Source organism: Leuciscus leuciscus (genome assembly GCF_965113295.1).
Source record: "Leuciscus leuciscus genome assembly, chromosome: 9".
In the NCBI taxonomy this organism is placed as follows: domain Eukaryota; kingdom Metazoa; phylum Chordata; class Actinopteri; order Cypriniformes; family Leuciscidae; genus Leuciscus; species Leuciscus leuciscus.
This window is the reverse complement of record NC_138733.1, coordinates 14,969,492-14,994,101: the sequence shown is the minus strand read 5'-3', so window position 1 is coordinate 14,994,101 and position 24,610 is coordinate 14,969,492. Positions and strand designations below refer to the sequence as shown.

Sequence of the window (24,610 nt, the reverse complement as noted above, 5' to 3'; positions counted from 1 at the left end):
TTCTGAACACGAACCAGCCTTCGTCCCTTTATTACTGCTCTATTAGGTCTCCTCTTAAACATCCAGGTACAAGCGTCCCCTTTTACATTTCCGATATTTACACTCTCTCTTACTTTCATGTTTCACCATCTCAAAACATCACAGTTTTCCCTTGCTGCCACCAATCTATGTGGTAAATTTGACAACCTCCTCTTCAGATACTGGAGTCCGATGACAGCTATGATTGCCCACGGGTTGAGCTCACAAAAAAACAACCCCACAGGTGCTGGTTATGCACACATCAAATAAGCAACCAAAAGTTTTTGAGGCGTTCTTGAGATTTATTTTATTTTATTTTTTAGATGGATTATTTATGTCTCTAAATAACCCTTTATTGGCACAACAATAATAATAAAAATAAATAAATAAATAAGAGAAATTATTTATTTGTATTTTATGGTTTCCTCAGGCAGTAATATTGAAACAAACAATGTTTTATTTTTAAATATTCAATAATCAATGGATAATAATAATAATAATAATGTCCAGGAATCAGCATTATTACACTGTAAAAAAAAATTACATCCCCAAGTCAAAAATTTCAAGTGACCGATAACATCTAAATTTTTCAATTAGTCTGACGTATTATTTCTCATTGAGCCAATGGTAACAGACTATTGCAACAAGAATTTCACTTTGGCCAATTGAAAAATTTCGATGTTATCGGTCACTTGAATTTTTTGATTTGGGAGGGTTAGAATTTTTTTACAGTGTATGGTAAAATAAATAAATGTAAGCTGAAATAAAATAAAAAGATTTTTTTTATTATTCATATTATTATCTTTGCACCATGATGCAAGTGAGTATTTGTAAATGACAGATATGCATCAATATTCACTTGCATCATGGTGCAAAGATAATAATATGAATAACTGATTTTTGGATGAACTATTCCTTTAATTCAAAATGTGCTCAGCCACACATTTTAGAGGCCAGTTTAAAGGATAATGCAAAATGTAAAATTTGCCTTTGTTCATTTGTTACTTTGGTAAGCATGAAGCTTTACAGACTATAGTCCTCCATATTCAAAACGGCAGCTGTAAATCATCAGGCCTTTTTAATGACTTTGACTGTGTCTATTTTTTGCAGAGATCAAAACATGAATTTGCCATATTGGTGTTCCACTCTTTTGTTATTAGTCTTCTCTGTCCCTGACACGTCTAATATTTTAGAATATGTTAAATGCTGTCAGAATCACTTGAGATGAAGAGATATATTGAAATTGATGCTCCCAACTGGTCTGACAAGTGAAATGAGTTGGGAGAGAGCGTGGTGTTCGATCATGTCTTCACTCTAACATAAACTGTCTGGCTTGCTGAAATTGAAGATTGATTAGATGTTGGTGTTTATGATCTCAACCTTGATTGTTTCCAAGTTATGCATAAAAAGTAATATCCATTAGATTGTTGGGCTTGATTGATAATTCACATATTTTTATGCATGCATATATCGTGACAGAAGACAATATGTTTGTAACTATATTTTGCAACCTAATGAGCTCAAAGAACACAATGGGAACTGAACAGCTGTTAAGGTGATGATACACATGGCAACTTTTTGAGAAATGTTGCTGGGCAATCTTGCCGAGCGATTGTTGCTTGGGCACTTTCCCATTGAAACCATTTCTATCTGGATAAGTTAGATTGGTCATGGGCTCTGTGTCTCATCTGGTTGCCCGTTGGCGGCAACATTGCCCAGCAACATTGCTCAAAAAGTCGCCTTGTGTATCATCACCTTTAGAGGTTAATTTATCAAACACTATGTGATTCTACAGCTAGAGAAGCTCTTTTAATGACTACAGAACTACATGTGTAAATTTACACACACATACACATACATATAAATACATATATATATATATATATATATATATATACACACACACACACATTTATATACATATATATACATACATGTACACACACACACACGTATATTTTAGTTTCATGATTACTTTACTAAGTGTTGTTGAACAAATATATGCAGAATCTGACTGATTTTCTGTTCAACTTCGCTATTAAGGCATTTCTATTAAATACAACAAAAAAAGTTTTAATGATAAATTAAATGATAAAAAAATTATTTAATGATAAAAAAAGACGTTTTAATGATAAATTATACATTTAAGTAAAGAATTTGAGTAAAATATGATCTCTTTTTAACACACACACACACACAAAAAAAGAAGAAAATACGGTCAAAACATCCCCCCCAAAAAAGTATAAAATCAGGCAAATTATATATTAACAAACCCCTCGGTAAAAATATTGGGAACAAATCTGTAAACCGTAGGAGAAATTTTTTTTTTCTTTTTTTTTTTTTGAGAAAATGGCCTTTCAAGATAAGAACTGTAATTTAAATATACACATGCAAATAGATAAAGTGCAATTCAATTATTGTTTTCTTTTCACTAGTCTGAAACAAGATGTTATGAAAAGCTAAATAGCCCAAAATCTCAAACTTGACCAGTGCATGAAATAGTGTAAATCATTTTAGCATAAATTAGAAGTTCAGTTATGAGTAATAGTAATATCAAATAATCTTCGACCTATCACGACCTGTTGTGGGAATTCGCAATATGAATACAACCTACTAATCTAAACTTCTTCCCCACAGAAAATTCGAGCAACCTTCAGTTGTCAGTATAACACAATACAAAACTATATTATCAATTCAATAGTGCAGTACCTTCAGGGTAATAACCTTCCCGAATTCATACAATACAATACAATACAATACAATACAATACAATACAATACAATACAATACAATACAATACAATACAATACAATACAATACAATACTTTAAGGTAATTCCTCTCCTGAAATATGGTGACGGCATCCCATCAAGAAGCTACTATCCCTACCTCAAACCACACATAAGCACCAGGTCTTTAGCATCTATAAACTCTCACCGGTGTACGCTGGTCTGGTACAGGTTCATTATTACTAACTCCGGGTATTACAAGCCTCACCCCGAGTGCGGGTCTATTGTCTTCCAACACTATCAATGTCCCAGCTGTGGTCCTCTGAGCATAGAATCTTTAGTACTTCTATTCCGCAGCTGTGCAGCACCAGACACGACTCCTGAGTTTATTCCCTGTCGGGAGCTAACGGTTCACAACAACCGAGAGAGAGAAAGATACATGTACATTTTAGGGGTGGCACGGTTCACAAAACCCACGGTTCGGTTCGTATCACGGTTTTAGGGTCACGGTTTTCGGTTCTGTACGGTTCTTGTTGTTGTTTTTTCTTTTAATCTTTAACACTCCAAAAATTTACTTCAGCATATGATATATAGCTGAATTATCTAATTATTAATTAATTTATTTCATAAATGGGGTGTGTTTGCAAAACGCAGCTTCTCATTTCCCGTGGGCTGTGTCGGACAGTTATTTGTCACCACTTTTTGCCAGGGTTGATATTATGTCCCAGCACGGATGTACCAATACAAATAAATAAAACATTTCCAGTTAACTAGCAAAGTATTCGTTTCGTTCGTTTGTTAAATAAGAAGCAATCTAGCGCTGAAATGTGTTTTTTTTAATCAAGTGATCAAAGTGCTCGTTGCCGTTGCGATCAGTGGCGCTGATACAGTGTTCTCGTGGCTCGCGCACACACCGCAGCGGCCGCACATTCTTCACTCAGACGCGCGCTTCAGTCCGTTGAGGAGACTCTAGGCTACTCTATTCGTTCCGATGAAATCACAAAACAAAATTCATACAAATCTGTCCCTGCTTGATATACAACCGCTGATAAACATAATCGGTTTTGATGAAAAAGAAAAATATATACGAGTGCAGATTAGAACTCAGAACCTTTGACACGCTTGGCAAGTTCTGCCACTGGACCATTAAAGTACATACCGGTACGTGGAACAGTCGATCTATGTAGCCTATTTATTCACGTGAAAAAAACAACATATAGCCTAGCCTAGTGGAGTTGATCTCATTAAATGTCTAAGTAAACCCAGTGTACTATTTAAATCGATTGCTGGACATTGTAATGTTATTCTACATTTGTCTGATTTATGATTTAGCATTGTATTAGCAGTAGCACGGGCACAAGGCTACATTGCGCATGCGTCGAACCGTGCGAACCGCGCGACGCACACACGCACCGAACCGAGACAAGCGAACCGAACGGTTCGGATGTTTTTTCATGTACCGTGCCACCCCTAGTACATTTATACCTTGCAGTTGAGTAAAAATCAATGCCACTCAAGTATTCTTCACTGTATTGGTTATACTGATCTGGTGATTGGTTTGCAATGATCTAAGCTAATCTGTTAGCTCTACTGTGTACAGCACTTTTTGGGAAAGTCTAGATTTTAGACATGATCTTTGATCATGTGATGTATTATTAGTCTGCACTTTTCCAAAACATTTCATTTTGAAATACCCTTTTGACCTCTTCTAAGGCCATTACATAAAACATTTCATTCACAATCCTCTAGAGGCTTTCTTTATTACTATTTACTGAAGAAAAGTTAGGCCTACTGTAGTTGAGGAGTTGAGAAAGAACAATACTTCTAAGGTAGGCCATCCATGTCACTAGCTGTCACATAAAGCTGTTCAAACAATGCATCATAAAACCATAACATTCAAACTTCCTACCGAAGGTCACTTTGTAATACACACCCTGGTCAGCGCTGCCCCATAGACTTCAATAACAGCCTCTGTGCAAACCCTGCATTATGTTTTGACAGGTTCTCAAAACAATCCCCTTGAAATCCCCTTGCTCAAACTTTTAAAGTGGGAATGACATGGGACCTTTTTAAAAGTAACTTTTTTTATAATTCTGCAATCCTCAGGAAAACATGCTGGACTAATAGTTCATCTTTATAGTATCTATTAAAAGGGGACATCAGAGCCATAGAGAGAGAGAGTTGCGACACTCTTTGATGTCGCCGCTATGGCTGTCACGTGGTTCATGTAAGCCCCAATAGTTCCAAAACATACGCTGGCTGTCATGTTCTTCTATGGGACAGACAGCAGCGATTGCATTATTGAACGGTAAATATAAAATAAAACACACACCCAAGTACTTTTTCAGCTGTTATTGCATTATTGCATTTTGTTAATGTCAGTTTTGCATTTGGAGATAAGTTTTAAGCTATATTTTTGGAGGGAAAAGCTTAGTGTTCATGTTCGCATGGGTAGTAGCACTGGCTTTAGCGGCTCTAACTTAACTTTTCCATATCATTCATCTGATGATGGACGTCTCATGATATTTATTTTAGCACAACTGGGCTGTATTAGGCTATTGATTCCCGTGATTTTGCTTATAAATTTTGATTCAGCCATTAGCCTACCTTCATGATCACGCAAGAGGTCTGCCGTGGCGGTCCGTTCAGAATTCGCATAGAAGCTAGCTCACTTCTTCTGATGAAAGTGGCCACCCCCCAGGACCACAACGTGAAACATGATCATGTTAAGACTAAGAATATTATTTTAAGATTAAGGCCATACACATTATCAAAACTATAACAGATTAAAAACGAATTTAAGCATGGCTGATACAAATGGGTTTTCAAATAAAATATTTTTTATTAAACAATGACAGACAACAAAAATGTGTGCTTGTGTGTGTGAACAAGAAAAACAAAAACCAGGGGCAGGTGATCCATGAAACAGACAGGACTGGTGATGGCCATAACAATCCTAAAGGTCCAGCATTGTTCTCACAAGCCGCTTCACTCAAGACAATAATAACATAATGAAAAGTTAGTATATCCCAAAAAATTAAATTAAATAAAAGTTGCTATAAAGGTGGTAGCGATTCATTACCGAACTCTTAGCTGACGAAGTCGCGCTAGCTAACTATTAGCTAGCAGGCAGTGCTTGAAAATTGGTTGAAACAACCAACATAAAATATAAATAATTACGCTGTGCATGTACAAATGAAGACCAGTATAAGCATCGCAAAGGGCCTCTGATACAATATAGACAGTTGACAATTCAAAAGAGGTTGATATTTCGGCAACTTAACTCTGGAACAACTCGACGCGTAGCAATGTAAGTGAATGGTGTCCAACGCCCACATGACAGTGTTTGGAACTATTCCGATCTTCATATCCCGGAAGTAGGCGGTTAAAAGCGCCGCCATTATTTACAACGGAGGTCTATGGGAGTGTCGCAACTCTCTCTCTCTATGGCTCTGGGGGACATATCATGCTAAATCCACTTGTTTAGCCCTTAAATGCATTTTGTTGTATATTTGGAGTGTTTAGAAGTACAGAAAAGTAGAAATTATTCTCTTCAGGTGCTTCGTTGATATCTTTAGATTCTGTTTTGGTCATATTTTTCAACTGGTTCAGATTTTTCTGTCATCTATGACGTTTTTTCAACTATTACGTCACAGTATTTGCAGCGGAACTGCCAAATAAGGACATCGACTTCCGGCCCACCACTTCCAGCAATCCGCCATTTTTATTTCTCGCTGTAATTTTGTAGTCCAAGCTAAAGGATGCAGAAGTTACGAGAGGGTAAGTTAAAATGTTCGGTTGTTGGATGTAGTAACCCACACGCTTCATTACACCGTCTAATGTAGATGAACTGCCGCGCTTGTGACAGGGCGCATGTTTAACTGAAAGAACGAGCAGAGAGAGAGACACGGTCGCGTGCGCGCGCTCTCTCTCTCTTCGGAGTCAGGCGAAGGTGTAAACAAGACTTCACCGTCTCCAAACTAGACGCTGTCTTGCTCTCTCTCCCTCGCACATATTAATCAAAATAAATCGATACGGTGGTAAAAGGTCGGAAGACCAAAGTTTCATGTGTAAATACAGTAACACACCATTGCGATACATCCATCCATATGAAGACGTTGTTCTGCAGGTTCGTCATCTTCATTTTCATCTCGCTCCGGCTCCGACTCTGGCTCGAACATGTAAGGCTGGATGGACAAGTCTTCCGTTGTTGACATTTTGTTAATAACGTGTGAATAAAAAGTTTCTGTGCCGCTAGATAATTGTATCTCTGCTATCAAACTACAAAAATGGCTGAACGGGGTGGAGTTGAACCGAGTGTCACCTCTGCAACCTGGAGAGGGGGCGGGGTATGAAGTGTCTCAATTGCATTTAAAGAGGCTGCACCAAAACGAGTTGCTCTCAGACGCACATCAGAAAAGGGGTAGAAAAGGGGCCTGTGGATCTATAATAATGAGGAATTCAGACCCAAGCATTGCAGTTCCGCTTTATATAGACCACAAATGTATGATTTATATGTAAAAAGGAACGATTTAAAAGCATGATATGTCTCCTTTAAAAACCAATGGATAAATTAGGATATAAACGATTAGTTCAACAAAAATAAACAAATAAATATATAATTTACTCACTCTCATGTCTTCACTTGAGAACATTCTCAGTACAATACAAATTGTCCATTCAACAAAAGTCAGAAGGGTCCAATGTTGTTTGGATGTGGTCGCCATTTACTTTTATTGTATGGATAATTGCACTTTGGACTTTCTGATAAATATCTACTTTTGGGTTTCATGCAATAAAAAAAAGTCATATAGGTTTTTAAATTATGACAGAATTTTAAGTTTTTGGGTGACCTGTTCCTTTAACTCTTTCCCCGCCATCAATGAGATTTTCAGTCATTTATGGCAGAATGGTTCCCCACCATTGACGAGTTTTTTTGTTGTTGTTTTTTTTTTTTTTTTTTTTTTTGCCAATCTGTATTTTCACTGTTTTATGGTTGAGGGCGCTGTCTGAAATAGTACAGAATCTCCAGATCCAAAACTAAGCAAATAAAAATATCTGCATAATCTAGATTGAGCAAATAGAAATTGCTTTCACACAAGTAAGCTAAAGTGATCATCAAACATTCAACAGCATATAAATCAAAACTGCCTAATGGTACGGAATGAAATGTCCAACACAAGAAGAGGTACGGGACTGTGAAGCTTAGGGGTGTTGATGGACTCGATGTACGCAATCTATTTTTTGATCAACGTTCTGAATCTGATTCGGATGATGTGTTTTGATACATTAACTGATTTCAAGACATTCTGGGGTCTATGAACCAACAAACACATTATAATGTAGTTGTCTTAAATTAAGCATGCAGAATATACTTGTTCAGAATGATCTGTCCTAATGTATTTTATTCGATTAGGCAGCTCTACCTATGCAGGAACTTTATGAACTCTCATTCATTTGGCTTGACATCTCTATGAACTAGTGTTTAACAAGAGGTACACATCAGTGCCTCTCCCTCATGGCACCTTAGATGATGAATGACTAACAATTTGGAGATGAGCTTGTTTGTTGTGAAGTCATTTTCTTTTTCTTTTTCTTGCATAAGCAAGAGCTTCCTTAATAAACTGAATCAAAATATATTAGTACTCAACATTTAGGAGCAAAACACTTTGTAAGTTTTAAATGTATTCAAATGTTTTACTCCTAAACTTTGCAATCACACAAAATAGTCCTAGCACTTGATGATAAACAGCGGGATGTTGCTTGTTATGATTGTAAATGAAACATGCCCAATGACTTCCGCCGGTCTCTCAAAAGAGTACTCAAGAAAAATATGTGGGCTTCAACGTACAGTGGTGTTTTACATGTCACTCCATTCAGAATAACTTGACTTGAGTGAACCTGAGTGCAGTATGACACTGCTAGCATTTCAGAGTGATTCCATTCGTCCAGCTGCTTGGCACTTATTACAGGTCTTCAAAGCTGTTTTGTACAAAGTCATTTTGCTGGTTTGGGACTGAAACTTTTGAAGCCCCATGAAGGCTACACAGTAAAGTAATTGTTTCCTGACACAAGTGACTCTCGAAGACAGTGTCATGACTGAATCTGTGAGTGAAACTAAGTGAGCTGCGTACTGTAGCAATGTCAAGAAGTAACTAACTAAAAGTAGTGATTCTACCAACTAGCATAACAACAGCTTAGCTGCTTTAAAATGTGTAGATTTTACAGTATCAAGCTACATGTAGCGATGTAGCATGACAAAATGCTCTCTTTAACTACAGTATCTTATTTTTAGTGTTAGGAAATCCAGTCCTTTTGAAAAAGAAGTGCACTTAAGCATGCTTAAAAAAAATATTATAGGAAGAATATAGTTAAATGAACTGAATGTAAGCCTAATGTTTTTCAGTTACTTAATTAGCTGAACTGTAGTGTTTTTTAATTCAGTTAAGTAGGACTTAAAGCTGGGGTAGGCAATTTGTTTCATAAACACTTTGTGTTACACTGTTCCTGAGAGCAATCAATAATAGAAGTGGTCTAAATATCAAAACATGTACATATGTTCTGTGGAAGACTCAGGACCAAATCATTTTTCGTCCAATCATTGTATTCGGTCCGATGCAATGATTGGATGAACAATGATACGATGCAATGATAGGATGTCCTACCTGCCTGTCAACATATATTTTCCATACCTCCACACACCCTGCTGGCGCAGACATCACATGTCATCAGCGCGAACATGAGGCTATGCAGAGTTGTAGACAGACCATCAGCGAGCGCCTAAAACAAACAGCAGCAGCCTTTTACAGTTCCTCCTGACTCAAAACAACGAGATTATGCTGCGTTCACGTCCTCAGACTTGGATTTATGCGTTTCTACATCAACACTATCAACGCCGAAATGGATGTGCAGCAGTCAGGAGGTACAAGTAATAGCTCTGTAAGTTGTTTACATTCATTATTAGGCACTTTTTAAAAGTGTACTTAAATAGGAAAGTGTACTCTAAGTGCACTTAAGTGGTCTTTTATTTAAATATTATATTAATACTCTCTGTAGTATTCTATATCTGTTGTAGTTGTTTAAAACTATACAGTAGCCTATTTTTAATATTTGAAGTAGGCTACACTACAAGAACATATTCAGAAGAATTAGACACTTTTCCACATTGAAATTAATTTCGGTGAATCATATTTTTTTAAGACAGGTAATGGACATTTTTAAAAACAATTCAGATTGATCTGTGTCCTTGTAGAGAAATCCCTGTGACATAGTTTTTTTCCCCCCATCAGATTAAGGAAGGGAAGCATTTTTCTATATTTATTAGTAGTATTTAGTGCACAATCTGTTCAATCATCTTGTACAGTAGTCTGATAAAATATATTCAATGTTACATTTTGTTAGCAGCTTGCATCTAAATACTTGAGCAGCCATTAGCTTGGAAACTCGTGTCAAAAGAGATTCCCCAGCACTGCTTCCTACCTACATTACAGCTCCTGGCAGCTCACTAGGCTTTGGAACATGCATTACATTTCATTGATATCATCATATGAAAATTATTTATGTGTCACAAGTAACATACTTGATATGACATCAACGTAAGTTTCTTCCTGGCGCTGATCCTCCAATCATCAGAGTTTTAAGGATGAAGGCTGGTTTGCAGTCTGAGCAGGTAGACTAAATCAGGCAACGTGTCCCATATACATTTAAAGTACCTTAAATTATTCCCCACCCGCCTGGCTTTCCTCGTCTGTTTGAAGTGAAGAGAGCAAACGGATGAGACTTTAGGAGCATTTTTTTAATCAACATTGCATCAGTTTTTCAATGTTAAAATTACTAGTTGATGTCTGATGGTTATTCTATTGTAGGATTTGAGGGTGAAGCAAACACAAATGAATCTTCCAGATGAATCGTTCAAGCATAATTTCACACAAAATTCAACACCTCAGACCCCACATCACCAATCCAGAACCATAAAATCCAGACCCCAGCCAGTCTACTGACCAACCAACGAAAACCCCCAGCTAAGAACTTTACGGCCATGCAAGCTTCAAAGAGATGAGCCCAGCTAAAGGAAGAACGTGTCAGTGTTAGATAGTTTGGAAGATTACTGATTGGTTCAGAGATGGCACAGCTCAGGACCCACCAAGATAACGGCAGAGGTTGTTTAATCCCAAGACAAATGATTTAAAACAGACCTCCTTCTTAAGGACCTCTGAACGACCCCAGGGTTGAAATCTCTTAAAACCACAGAGACTGAGACTTTGCATATTAAAATACATAAAATTCATCCCAAAACAATTCCTGACTGACTTATAATCAAACATTATAACGTGCGCTGTGTGAACAAATGCCATAATAATGCCGTGTCGTGACGCTGAAGCCGGGATCGTTCGCTAGCTAGTGAAACAGTACGTAATGCGCAAGTTTATGATGGGATCAGAGAAAAAAAAATGCACAAGCGTGGTTTTAGCAAGCAGACTTAAGACGCTGCTGAGACATTACAAGACACATCGATGTCACGTGTCTTTACGGGATTTTTACGGGTTGTGTGTGAACGCACTCTCTGATTCCGGAAAATCACTGGCAGTGTGAATGAACCAAAATCAAATGAACCCGGGTCAAATCCCGGGTCACTTTATCCGTGTATTTTCTGGAATCTCTGTGTGAAAGGGGCTTATTATGCTTAGATCACATACAAGCCATAGCTATGCACAGCTCAAAAACGAAGCAGTTTTATTTCTTATAAGAATATTTATTATTGTCAACCCCTTTTTATACAGTGTAAAAACCCAGTTTGAACATTAACACTGCACTGTGCTGCTTACATACAGGTAAATAAAAAAACTTAAATAATGAGTAAATGAAAATGTATTGCACCTAAAAGTGAAACACAATAAAAATACTTAAAGATTAAATGAAAATGTATTGTACTTAGAAGTTAAATAAAAACTGTACTGTACTTAAAAAAAAAAGAAGTACTGTACTTGATTAAAAATAATAATACAAATAATTAAAATAACAGACTTTGCAGATGCAAGAGAAAACCAAGACAGACAGTGGACATAATCACCTAAAAAGTTAGCTGAAAAGAAAATATGATTGCGTTAGTTGAGCTATATGCACGATGGGCGCCGCCTTGTTAGTTTGTGCCGCTGTTCAGAGAATCGGATCTGTTGGATTTACAACATCGTGAATTCATCCACTACTCACGAAATACATGAAAGTAAGTGGCCGGTGAACTGGGAGAAGAATAGAGTAAACTTTAAAGTTACTTACACAATGTGTATCTGATATGAAAAAAACATGTCGTCTAATTATAATGGAAAGGATTATTATTGCCTCTTCCATAGACATCAGTGTGTCAACTCTAAATGTATTGTTTTGTTATTACTTATGTGAATTTAAATGTCTGAAACCTAAAATAAACATTATTTGGTTGAAAACACTGAATAGTTATAAATATATGACAAGTGCTGAGCGTGTCCATCTCTGGCTCCGCGTCAGCCAACACGCGAAAGCACATTTGAATTAGCAGTTGATCACGTGATGTGTAACGGTGGCACGCCCTTGCAAAAGGATTTTTAAATTAATTCGGGCGCCAGGTAGAATTAAGGTCTACCACATATAATAATTTATACCAGGATAGCTCATAAACCACCAGTTACACAAAACAAATTGTATAAGCAATACCCTTCTTCACAAAACATCCCACAAGAAAGATTTAGGGAAAATATTTATATTATTCTTTTACAAAACAAACAAAACCCAAAATAAAAACATACGTTTCTCACATCAGAGGTTACAATAACGAATCACAATGTCTTTGATGTAGATCGAGTGTTGTAGGCTCGCAGTAATCAATAGTCCATGATTTGCAAAATATAACTCAAGATATCACATTTACACTCATATGCAAAATCGTCACGCTCAAATCATACAAAACAGGAACAAAAGAAAAACGCTCGCTCTGAGCGTATCCTGAAAGAGTTAGAATGAGCAATGGTGAGTGTGTGTGTGTGTGTGTGTGTGTGTGTTTGTGTTTGTGTGTGTGTGTGTGTAACGTAATGTGCGTTTATCACTAACGTGAATGCACCACGCCACAGAGGAGACTTTCGGGCTTGAGTGGAATGGATTTGGAGTGAGTACCTGAGGTAAGGCTTTAACACAGGCAACGCTCGGCAGCTGGTGTCTGAAGGTTCCCAAAAATGCGGCGATTAAATCCCTTTTGGCTCGTTCCCTCTGTTGACTGTAGGCTACCAACTCGAAACAGTGTGCGTTTGGTAAAGTTCCACGTTTGGACTTGACTTACTCGCGTTACTGGTAATATTCACTTCCACGCAGATCTTTAGTAGCAGACGAAAGATTCATGCAGTGAATGAAGAGAACCGTGAGCTATGACTGTCTGCTGTCAGTCCCCTGCTGTCTTTACGTTTACCGTCCCTCCCTTCAATTCCTTACCGCTTCCTTTTCATACCCTCTGCGTCATCCTTTGTCTGTCTCCTGATTGGTCACTTCAGTTCATTCATGTGATCGTAATTAAAAGGTGCGGGTTCGTCACGAAATTGTCACATTCCCCCCCGCTGGAAAAAAACAACCTCAAGGTTGTGAGAGTCATATGCTTTAAAATCCCCGGAATTCTGTATCCTCATCTGAGGATTCTTGAAAGATTTCCTGGAGTCTTTGTTTACCATATAACTCCAAATCAGCAGCGTTGGGGTAGCATGGTTTCAGATTACAGACGTGAGTAACTCTAACATCTTCGCCCGTAGATTCCAAAACGATTTGATAATTAATTGGACCCATCTGCTTGATTACTCTGTAAGGCCCTTTCCACTTGGGTGCTAATTTGGCACTGAAACTTTGTTGGGCGCTGGATTGTGGAAAGTTCCTCAGCCAGACGCGATCTTGTTCCTTGAACAAGACTTCTCGTCTGTTTTTATTATAGTTTCGCAGTTGCCGTTTTTTCGCTCGTATGCAATTCTCTTTAGCTCTTTCCTTTAGCTGAGCTATGTGGTTTACAACATCGTAAGATGGATCAGATGGTGAGAGGTTGTTTCCTTGAGATCGGAACCGTTTGTCCATTGGACCTTGGAGCTTTCGGCCTAGTTGCAGTTCTGCAGGTGACATTCCAATACTCTCTTGGATGGCGGAGTTAACAGCAAAACGAAGCTCAGGTATGTACTGGTCCCATTTTTTGTGGTTTTCATCCAGGTAAGAGGCAATCATACATTTTAAGGTGCGGTTCACTCTCTCGGTCATGTTCGTTTGTGGATGGTACGCTGTCGTTAATTTTTGTGCAATGTTCCATTTTGAACACAATTCTCTGAAAAGTAATGAGACGAATTGTGTTCCTCGATCGGACAAGATGAAGTCTGGCACACCCCAACGGGTAAGAATTTCCTTGCGGAGAATCAAAGCAATGGTTTGTGCATTTGCTTTACGCATTGGGAACATTTCAACCCACCGAGAGAAATAGTCTACACAGACTAGAAGGTATTCGTGACGGTGTGGGCTGCTGCTAGGCAATGGTCCCATAATGTCCACTCCTAACATTTCCATAGGACGTGTGGTGGTGACAGTTTGTAACTTGCCTGCAGGTTTGCGATTGTCATATTTGTAGGTTTGACACTTCTCACAACATTTAACGTAATTCTTGACATCTGTCCACATCTTAGGCCAGAAGACAACATCCTGTAGACGTTTGTAGGTTTTAAAAATACCTCCATGTCCACTCAGAGGATGTGAATGGTAATGCTGAAGAATTTCAGGAATAAGGCTTTTAGGTAAGTACATTCTGTACTGAACTTGCCCTTTGGCCAGTTGCGTCTTGAGATACAACTTGTCTTCAACAATCTCAAATTGTTCAGGTGTAGCTTGCTCATTCTCTGCTATTCCTTTGAAAATCTTTTGAATTTCAGGATCCTTATGTTGTTCTTCCCATAGGTCCATAGCAGTGATTGGGAAGTCTACTTCGTTGTTCAGACTAGTGAACAAGGTGCATGCAGGTAAGTTGGACATTCTGGAAAGGGCATCTGGCGCTGCATTTAGTTTTCCTTTTCTGTATTCGATGACAAAGTCAAACTTTTGTAAACGCAGGGCCCATCGGATGAGACGACCAGTGGTTTTAGTAGAGGACATTACCCACTGAAGGGCAGAGTGATCAGTCACAACTGTGAACATCCTGTACTCAAGGTAATGTTGCCACTTCTCTAACGCCCAGATGACTGCTAAACACTCTTTCTCGGTGACGGAGTAGTTAGTTTCTGCTGGGTTTAAGCTTCGGCTTGCATAAGCTATAACTTCCTCCATTCCTTGCTCTTTTCTTTGTGTTAACACAGCCCCTAAGCCCGTGCCACTAGCGTCTGTGTATACTGTGAATGGATGCTGCAGATTTGGATGACTAAGAATGGGGGGTGAAGACAAACATGTCTTGAGCTGCTCAAATGCCTGTTGACATTTATCTGACCAATGAAATGTTTTCCCTTTCTTTTTCAGAGCATTTATGGGTTCTGCAATTTTTGAAAAATTCGGCACAAATCGATGGTACCATCCGGCTAGTCCAAGAAACCGTTGTACCTCTTTAAGGTTGGTGGGTACTGGATAGGACCGAATGGCCTCAACTTTGCTTGGGTCTGCCATAATGCCTTTAGTGTTCACAACATGACCAAGGAATGAAATTTCTTGGAGGCAGAATTTACTTTTTTTCAAGTTGATGGTCAAACCTGCTTCTTGTAGCTTATGGAAGACAGTTTGAATGTCTTGTAGATGCTGTTTTAGGTCTGATGAATAGATGATTATATCATCTATGTAAACAAAACACTGTTCTCCTCGCAATTTTCCCAATACCGTCTCCATTAACCTTTGGAAGGTCGCGGGGGCGTTCCTAAGCCCAAAAGGCATAACGTTAAATTGGAAAAGTCCTGAAGGAGTGATGAAGGCAGTTTTTGGTTTACTTGAGGGGTCCATGGCCACTTGCCAATAACCACTGTTGAGATCTATTGTGGAAAAAATTGCTGCTCCTGAAAGTGATTCGAGAATCTCTGTAATGTTTGGCAATGGGTAAGCATCTGTTTCGGTAATGGCATTTAACTTCCTGTAATCCACGCAGAATCTCATACTGCCATCTTTCTTGGGGACAAGAACGACTGGAGAAGCCCAACCCGAGTGTGATGGTTCCACAATTCCTGTCTTAAGCATCTCTTCCAGTTGTTCTTTTACCAGAGCTTGCTTGACAGGAGACATGCGGTACGGTTTCTGTTTAATGGGTACTTGCTGACTTGTGTAGATGTAATGTTTCAGAACATCAGTACGACCAAGTTGAAGTGTGCATACTTGAGTGTTCCTCTCTAGAAGTTCCTGCAATTGCTGTTTACCATCAGGAGGTAAGTGGGCATCATTCACAGCCTTCTCAATCAGAGTTAAGTCTGTAATCTCAGGAGATGGTAACATAAGTGTGGATTGAGGAGGTATAGAACTTAGTAAGGACAGACTCTGCAGCTTTCTTTCATTTCTTTGTCGTTGGGATTTGCTGCTTGCAGGCACATTGGCATTTCCAGGTTGAAACAAATGTTGTTCTCCTGGATTTGACTTGAAAAAGTATTGTCGGTCAATGACGTTGATTTGCATGCCACTAAAAAATATGAAGTCCAAACCCAAAACTACTGAATAGGCAAGGGCCTTGGAAGAAAGGACAGCAATGGGTAAAGTAAAAGAATGATCATGTATATTAATTTGTTGATGTATCCATCCTAAAGGAACTTCAGCTTCTCCATTTGCCAGATACAAAGGTCCCAAAGTCCAAGGTTGCAGTTTCTCATGTGGGGTAAGTTTTTTCCACACCTCCTCCTGCACCATAGTATAACTTGCTCCTGTGTCCACAATAGCTTTTCCTGCCCAAACACCAATGCAGACAGGCACTACTAACTGTGGCGGAATGATAGGAGATGGAGATGAAGGTAATTTCGGGGTTGTTTTCATTTTAGGTATGGTTGTAGCAGTTACAGCATTACTGGTTGTTTGGCTACCATGTTTGTGAGGTTGAAATGCTCTTCTGTTACCAGGTGGGTGCTGTGGATTCTCAGGAGTGACTGAATAATGTGGACAGTTTCCAGGTGCGTGATATCCTTTACATCTCCAGCATCGTACAGAAGATGGTTTGTCAGCAGTTCTGTTTGTGGGCTTTTGTGACACATCTGGGAATGATGGTTTACTCACACAAGTTTCATACTGCTGTTGTTGCTCGTAGTCCTTCTCCAGTTGATGACCCAACTTTACGAGTTCTTCCACTGTTGTGACACGACTACGTAACTGACTGGCCAGGTAAGGCTTTATGTTTTTGAGAATCAATTTAACCACTTCAGTTTCTGTCAAGGTTGGTTTCCACCGTTTGCAGAGGGCTCTGTATGTAAAAGCAAAATCTCGAATGGTCTCCTTTTCTCCTTGTGTTCGGGTACGGACTCGTTCTGCCAACTCATCTTCATAATCTTCTGACAGAAAAGCAGAAAGAAATGCAGTTTTAAATTCATCCCAAGTGGTTATGGAAGATCTAGCGACCTCCCACCAGTCCCGTGCTGTGCCATGTAGGACTGTGCGAAAAGTTGCTAAAATGTCAACGTCGGCAAGAGGGTGTAATGCTAGGAAGTCTTGACATCGTGCTAGATATAGCAGCGGGTCTGGGTCATCAGATGATCTTCCAAAAGTAGGAAAGGTCAGTCTTAAGTGGTCACTTTTGATGGCAGGAGTTAGTAGATGTGCTGGACTTACTACTGGTGCAGCAGGTATGTTAGGTGGGGTTGTAGATGAGGACTCACTTTGCCTTTCTATATCCCCCTTGATTGTTTTGAGGCTGTTCATTTCAAGTTGAAGTTCAGTTATCTTCCTGTCTAGTTCATTCATCTTGATGTTACCTTTGGTAACTTCTGCAGCGAGTTGCTCATGCTCCTTTTGAAAAATTCGCTGGGTGGTCTTGATGTCCTGCTGTAACTCCAGTTGTAGTTGCTCCACCATAAAGCGAAATTCAGTACACATGGTAGCTTCAGTTTTTTGTAGCTTCTCTGTTAGTAGCAGTCTCATGGCTTTAATTAATTGATCAGTCTCGGTTTCTTCTTGTTGTTTTGTTGCAGTTAAGGTGGTGAAGAGTTGCTGATGGTTGGACTCCATTTTTACAGTCAAAGCATCCAGTTGCCCACCAGTGTGAGAAGTCAGTTGTTTTATTTCATAGGTAAGTTCACTTACAGTCTTTTCTTGATTTGTTTGACTTTCAAATAGACGATCCCAATTCCCTTGTAGTTGTGTAGTAAGATGATGCATTTCTTTTCCAGGCGTGGGAAAGAAACCAGGTAGGGAACCAGGTAAGCCATGTTGTATTTCTGGAGAAGTAGTTTCAGATGGGGTGCACAGATGCATAGGATCTAGCTCCTGCTCCCAGGTTTGGCCTTGGTCAAGAGGGTTTTCAGCAGGTGGTGGTGTGGAAGCAAAACGGACATTCCATCCCTGTGGAAGTTTGTGGGGCAGTGTGGGTGTGGAGTAGAAAATGGAAGGGCTTGGCAGTGGGTGCCTGAAACGTTGCGCATTCTGCAGTTGCCCCGGTTGCCCACTTGGCGTAGGGATGTCCGGAGGAGGTTCAATATCCACCAAAGTGGACGGGGAGGGTGTTTTTGTGGCCATATGCATTGTGTATATCAGTCAATGTATACAAGTTCAATAAAGGTATTGTTTTTCAATCTGTGTGATGAGTATGTAAATCACAAAAAAAAAAAAAAAAAATATTAACATACACACACCCTCACACAAAAGTCACAATTTTCAAATGATTCCCCACAGCAATTACCAATAGGCCTACACATTAAATTTTCTAGCATAGAAAATCACTTCAATTGTCCATTAGCTTAGAAACCACACCCTTGATGTCTGTCATTTAACCACTTATCAAAAACACTTATCATAGGGCTCAAAAATAACAGTTGGTTCCAAAATCAGCAACACACAGTTGTAGCAATACAAAATAATTTCTTTACATGACAATTATGACAAGTGATAACAAAAAAAAAAAAATGTCAAATGCAGTGTTGAAAGAAGAAATTTCAGCTTATCAATTCATTAACACTATTCACAGAAGTCATGCAATCTTCCCAAAAACATTCAAATTTATATTCACAAAATCAAATAATAGACTCACACAATTATAAGAATATCTGAAGGTACAACAAAATATAGTATTATACGTTCAAGTCCCTGTTCGGGCGCCACTTATGTAACGGTGGCACGCCCTTGCAAAAGGATTTTTAAATTAATTCGGGCGCCAGGTAGAATTAAGGTCTACCACATATAATAATTTATACCAGGATAGCTCATAAACCACCAGTTACACAAAACAAATTGTATAAGCAATACCCTTCTTCACAAAACATCCCACAAGAAAGATTTAGGGTAAATATTTATATTATTCTTTTACAAAACAAACAAAACCCAAAATAAAAACATACGTTTCTCACATCAGAGGTTACAATAACGAATCACAATGTCTTTGATGTAGATCGAGTGTTGTAGGCTCGCAGTAATCAATAGTCCATGATTTGCAAAATATAACTCAAGATATCACATTTACACTCATATGCAAAATCGTCACGCTCAAATCATACAAAACAGGAACAAAAGAAAAACGCTCGCTCTGAGCGTATCCTGAAAGAGTTAGAATGAGCAATGGTGAGTGTGTGTGTGTGTGTGTGTGTGTGTGTTTGTGTTTGTGTGTGTGTGTGTGTAACGTAATGTGCGTTTATCACTAACGTGAATGCACCACGCCACAGAGGAGACTTTCGGGCTTGAGTGGAATGGATTTGGAGTGAGTACCTGAGGTAAGGCTTTAACACAGGCAACGCTCGGCAGCTGGTGTCTGAAGGTTCCCAAAAATGCGGCGATTAAATCCCTTTTGGCTCGTTCCCTCTGTTGACTGTAGGCTACCAACTCGAAACAGTGTGCGTTTGGTAAAGTTCCACGTTTGGACTTGACTTACTCGCGTTACTGGTAATATTCACTTCCACGCAGATCTTTAGTAGCAGACGAAAGATTCATGCAGTGAATGAAGAGAACCGTGAGCTATGACTGTCTGCTGTCAGTCCCCTGCTGTCTTTACGTTTACCGTCCCTCCCTTCAATTCCTTACCGCTTCCTTTTCATACCCTCTGCGTCATCCTTTGTCTGTCTCCTGATTGGTCACTTCAGTTCATTCATGTGATCGTAATTAAAAGGTGCGGGTTCGTCACGAAATTGTCACAGATGCACTGACCGTTCTAATCACACCGGTGTGATCGTATGTGTGAAATTCAGTGATTCCTCTTCGTACCACTAGAGGGAGCCTGTGAATCAGTGCATTAGAAGATACAAGGAGTAGTCATGGAGTAGCCATGACGGAGTAACCAGACAGATGGGTCACCATGTAGACGAGCAGACGAAAGAACCCAAATCAAGATCAGAAGAACATGGGTTAAACAGCTTCATTCAAGCCATCTAACTATTCTTGTCTCAATGTTCTTTCTCTTACTTAGAGTCTCATTTCTAAGTTAAGTTTTGCTGCAAAGTTTGTTAAATGATTCGACTGCCAAGCCCGTTTCCAACTTCAAAGAACTGGTGCTTTGATATCAAATTTAATAACCCCGCATAAGACACGACAGAAGGGTTAAAATAATGATTGATAGTTCGTTCAGGTCATGTCTTATAAGTGCATATATAGAAACATCTCGGTTACGTATGTACTGTAACCCTCGTTCCCTGAAGGAGGGAACGAAGACGTTACGTCAGTGAATGGCGAAATGGGGGTTTCGCTTAGAAGCCTATCACCTTCGAGTTCTTCAAAATGAGCCAATGGCAAAACAATGCAATTTGCATGGCGCAACTCCGCCCCACCGCGTGGGTATAAAAGGAGCTACGCGGCAATCTCACATTATGTTGTGCTGAGGAGCCGAGACTGAACTCCCAGCTATTTCAGCGGTACAGTGGTTGTGGCAGGGGGACGTTCCCTCCTTCAGGGAACGAGGGTAACATATATGTAGCCAAGATATTCCCTTTCAGTCAGTCACTATGAGTTACGTCAGTGAATGACAAAATGGGGGTCCCAATTCAATCATTCCACAGCGGCTGTCTACCAGTGCCCTGCACAAATCTGAGCTCCCTGTCGTGAGACTAGCATGGCCGAAGGGCTAGGCTTAATGCAAGAATACCAAGGAACACTAGGTAGCATATCCCAGGTGGAATATGTAACACAGCGCCTACCCGCAGGGACGACTTAGAATACAAATATGACCCGAGTACGGGATGCATATGGAAAAACTCAAGAGGTATCCAGCCCGCAGGGTGGAATGTTTCAACCTCGAGATGGCAAGAGGTCTTGCCGAGGGAAAGACACGTGCTCGGTGGAGACTTACCGTGGAAATACACATGTGGGGGTTGCCCAAGCGGGGAACCATGCACATGGAAGCACCTAGCCAAACACGAGGGCAGACCAACCGGGCATGCACTCTGGTGACGGCATTGACAGTGCAGGAGGAACTCAGGGTCTAAGGAGAACTCATCTGAGTGAAATAGCGCACGTTTCCAATCCAGGAGTGGAATGGCGCAGCAAGCGATGACACAGAGCCGGTCCTACTTACTGGCTAGTTGGGTGTCGCCCAGCCTGCTTCTCTACAGATGTCTGTTAGTGAGGCGCCATGCGCTAAAGCTCAGGAGGAAGTCACACTCCGGGTGGAGTGTGCCTTCACCCCTAGGGGGCATGGTCGACCCTGCGTCTGGTAAGCCAAGACAATGGCGTCCATTATCCAGTGAGACAACCTTTGCTTGGAGAGAGCCTTTCCCTTCAGCTTCCCACCAAAACAGACAAAGGCTGGTGTGAGGGCCTGAAACACTGCGTTCTGTCTACGTAAGCACGGAGGGCACGTACTGGACAGAGCATTGCCCAGGCTGGGTCTGCCTCCTCCAAGGGCAGCGCTTGCAGGTTCACAACCTGATCCCTGAAAGCAGTAGTGGGAACCTTGAGCACGTATCCAGGCCGGGGTCTCAAGATCACGTGAGAGTTAGCCGGCCCGAATTCTAGGCACGCTTTGTCAACCGAAAAGACTCAATTACTACGTCACTTATTACCTTCACATCTATCCAATCATGTCCTAATACTTGCTGTATAAAAGATCGGTATTTACACGTTGAAGTTTGCAGACACTGACGCAAACAATTACCTCCACCCTCCCCACCACCACCAGGATGGTCCTGTCCATACCTCCCAGGGGGTCGACTGCGCCCCTGCCTTCGTCTTTAGGCAGGAAATGCAGATCCGCTACCCTCGGATTATGCACTACGCCAAAGAACTTTATAAATAATTGCTTGCTGGGCTGTCAATAAATTAATGCTTTGTTTGGTAGAAATAGTGTTTTCACTAGTTTGGATATTTATATCCCCCGTAGAGCTGATAGTTACGGCCCGTTCAAATGAACGCTGGATGAGTCATTTGCTTGGCCGTAATAAGAGATTCTTTTGAATTCATAAATTATTTAAGAATTCCCTTTGAGCTAAATTGACCTGTCTGACCCTTACACTTTCAAGAAAAAAGTGCATAATAAATGGCACATAAATGTTCATAATGCTTTGAACTGTAATTTTTTTTTTTTACTTGGCAGATGCTTTAATCTAGACTAAATGGTAGTCCAGATTTTGTCTTGCCTTGCCAACATTTTCAATGGCCCAATCACCAAAGATTGACACGTGACAATTTTTTGTTCACTAAACCTCTACAAATGATTCAGAACGCTGCAGCTCGTCTTGTCTTCAACGAGCCCAAGAGGGCCCACGTCACTCCTTTGTTCATCTCACTGCACTGGCTACCTCTCTCTGCTCGCATCAAGTTCAAGGCATTGACGCTTGCTTACAGATTTGTCACAGGCTCAGCTCCCTCCTACTTTCACTCACTCCTACAAGTCTACATCCCTACCAGAAGCCTTCGATCGGTCAACGAGCGACGTGTCGTGGTTCCATCACAGAGAGCCAAAAAATCACTTTCCAGAACATTCTCATTCACAGTTCCATGCTGGTGGAATGATCTCCCCACCCGCATCCGGAATGCAGAATCCATGACAACATTCAAAAAAGAGCTGAAAACTCTTCTCTTCCGTGAGCACTTAACCTCATAAAATATATATATATATATATATATATATATATATATATGAAGAGTTCAGATGCAAAAGCCTCTAAATGCCATCTGAAATTTTCTTATAGAATGATCATTTTTATCAAGCTCGTATATTTAAATCCAATAATTTCACTTAAATGGCAATGAAGATTACCTATTAATTGTCATTTAAGTGAAATTACTGAACTTAAATATACAAGCTTGATAAAAATGATCATTCTATAAGAAAATTTCAGATGGCATTTAGAGGCTTTTGCATCTGAACTCTTCATATATATATATATATATTTTTTTTTTTTTTTTACTGTAAATTCTCGCTTATCGGGCTTATGCTACTCTGAATAATGCCTGAACTTCGTATTTTGAGCACTTCTTGCGTTGTTTTTGCCTCTTCACGATGACTTGCTTAATTTAGTCCCAATCTGTAAGTCGCTTTGGATAAAAGTGTCTGCTAAATGACTAAATGTAAATGTAAAATTTGTGTTATTAGTATTATTTGTATTATTATACAAAATAATCTGAAAAATAATGTAAAATGAATATGCGCTTTTGCTGGATTTTTACTGTTCTGATGCTTTTAAGGCAAACCCAAAGTAATTTTTGCAGTTTGGACAAAACCTTATGCATAGTAAGCGCAGAAAAAGGTTTAGCGAATAAAAATGTTTACAGTACCAGTCCAGTATGGCTGATGGAAATGCTTATTATCAATCAAATTTCGCAATTTTCAACAATCGGTTTTGTTCAGTTTGTTCACATAAATTCTAGCCTATATGTCAATAAGTCAAAGTTTGCTATAACTAGTTTGGAAACACGTTTTATCAAGAAAACGGCTTTAAATGTAAATAAATGTGACGTCACATGACAGAATTAGTCTTGAGTCTAATATGTCAAATTTATTACAACTTTTGTGAACTGGCAAAAAAGAAATCTAAATTCTGAACATTTTTCACTGTAAATGTTAGAGAAGAACTATATATAGTATAGTAATTATTTGAAACACAAATTACGCATGTTTACATTTGTCGATAACAGAACAGAAGAACTGGATGGAAACTTGGCTTATGGCCAGCTAACATTATTTTGTCAAAATTTGCAGCAACATTCTAGAATACATCACAGAAATCCAAACATTTAAGTTTGCACAGTGTAAAAAATAATGTTTACCATTAAGATGTTCCAGTCCCTTGAAAGTCTGAAATCAGTTTCTTTAGGAGCTACAGTTCCTTTATCCAAAAATGCTTTCTGGAAGGTCAAGACAGCTATCTCAGATTTCAAACATAGTAATGACGGTCTTGTAGACAGCCCAAAAACATATATATATATATTTTTTTTAAATCCAATAGATTTTATAGAGTTATACTAAGCGAGCATCTTGTCCTTAAAGTGCCCTCCATTTTGGTTGATCGCATGTTGTGACATGTGTCAGCATTTTTATTAGTTTATTTGCAAACCCAGCCAACCACACAATTAGTTATCCTAACATGAACTCTCTGAGACGTATAAAATATGACAGCATGTTATCTGCACAACAAACAGCACAAACTGAGGTGAGCAGGGTGGCTGGACTGGTAATGCAGTATTCCGGAAATGATAATTTGACCACTTAACATAATGTTGTACAAGATTCACTTTTCAGAAACCTTTTCGATTGCATACCTAAAGGTTTAATAAATGTTTAACATATAAACTGCA

At 39.3% G+C, this 24,610-nt stretch overlaps 2 long non-coding RNA genes across 4 annotated transcripts in view; both read left to right on the top strand.

Moving 5' to 3' along the window:
* The window catches only part of LOC309507150, a 195,185-nt gene extending 190,102 nt beyond the window's left edge, over window positions 1-5,083 (top strand). Inside the window, exon 2 of the long non-coding RNA XR_014209048.1 lies at window positions 4,900-5,083. This is a non-coding gene — a long non-coding RNA (uncharacterized lncRNA). The remainder of the gene's footprint in view (window positions 1-4,899) is intronic.
* Window positions 5,084-16,178: 11,095 nt separating this feature from the next.
* On the top strand, window positions 16,179-18,159 carry LOC309507165. Of its 3 annotated transcripts, none has more exons than XR_014209060.1 (4): window positions 16,179-16,701; window positions 16,807-16,857; window positions 16,992-17,065; window positions 17,869-18,159. It is a non-coding gene; the product is annotated as an uncharacterized lncRNA (long non-coding RNA). The 3 variants fall into 3 exon arrangements; XR_014209062.1 differs by having other exon boundaries at window positions 16,179-16,857; window positions 17,869-17,966; window positions 18,067-18,149; XR_014209061.1 differs by having other exon boundaries at window positions 16,179-16,857.
* Window positions 18,160-24,610: the final 6,451 nt, after the last annotated feature.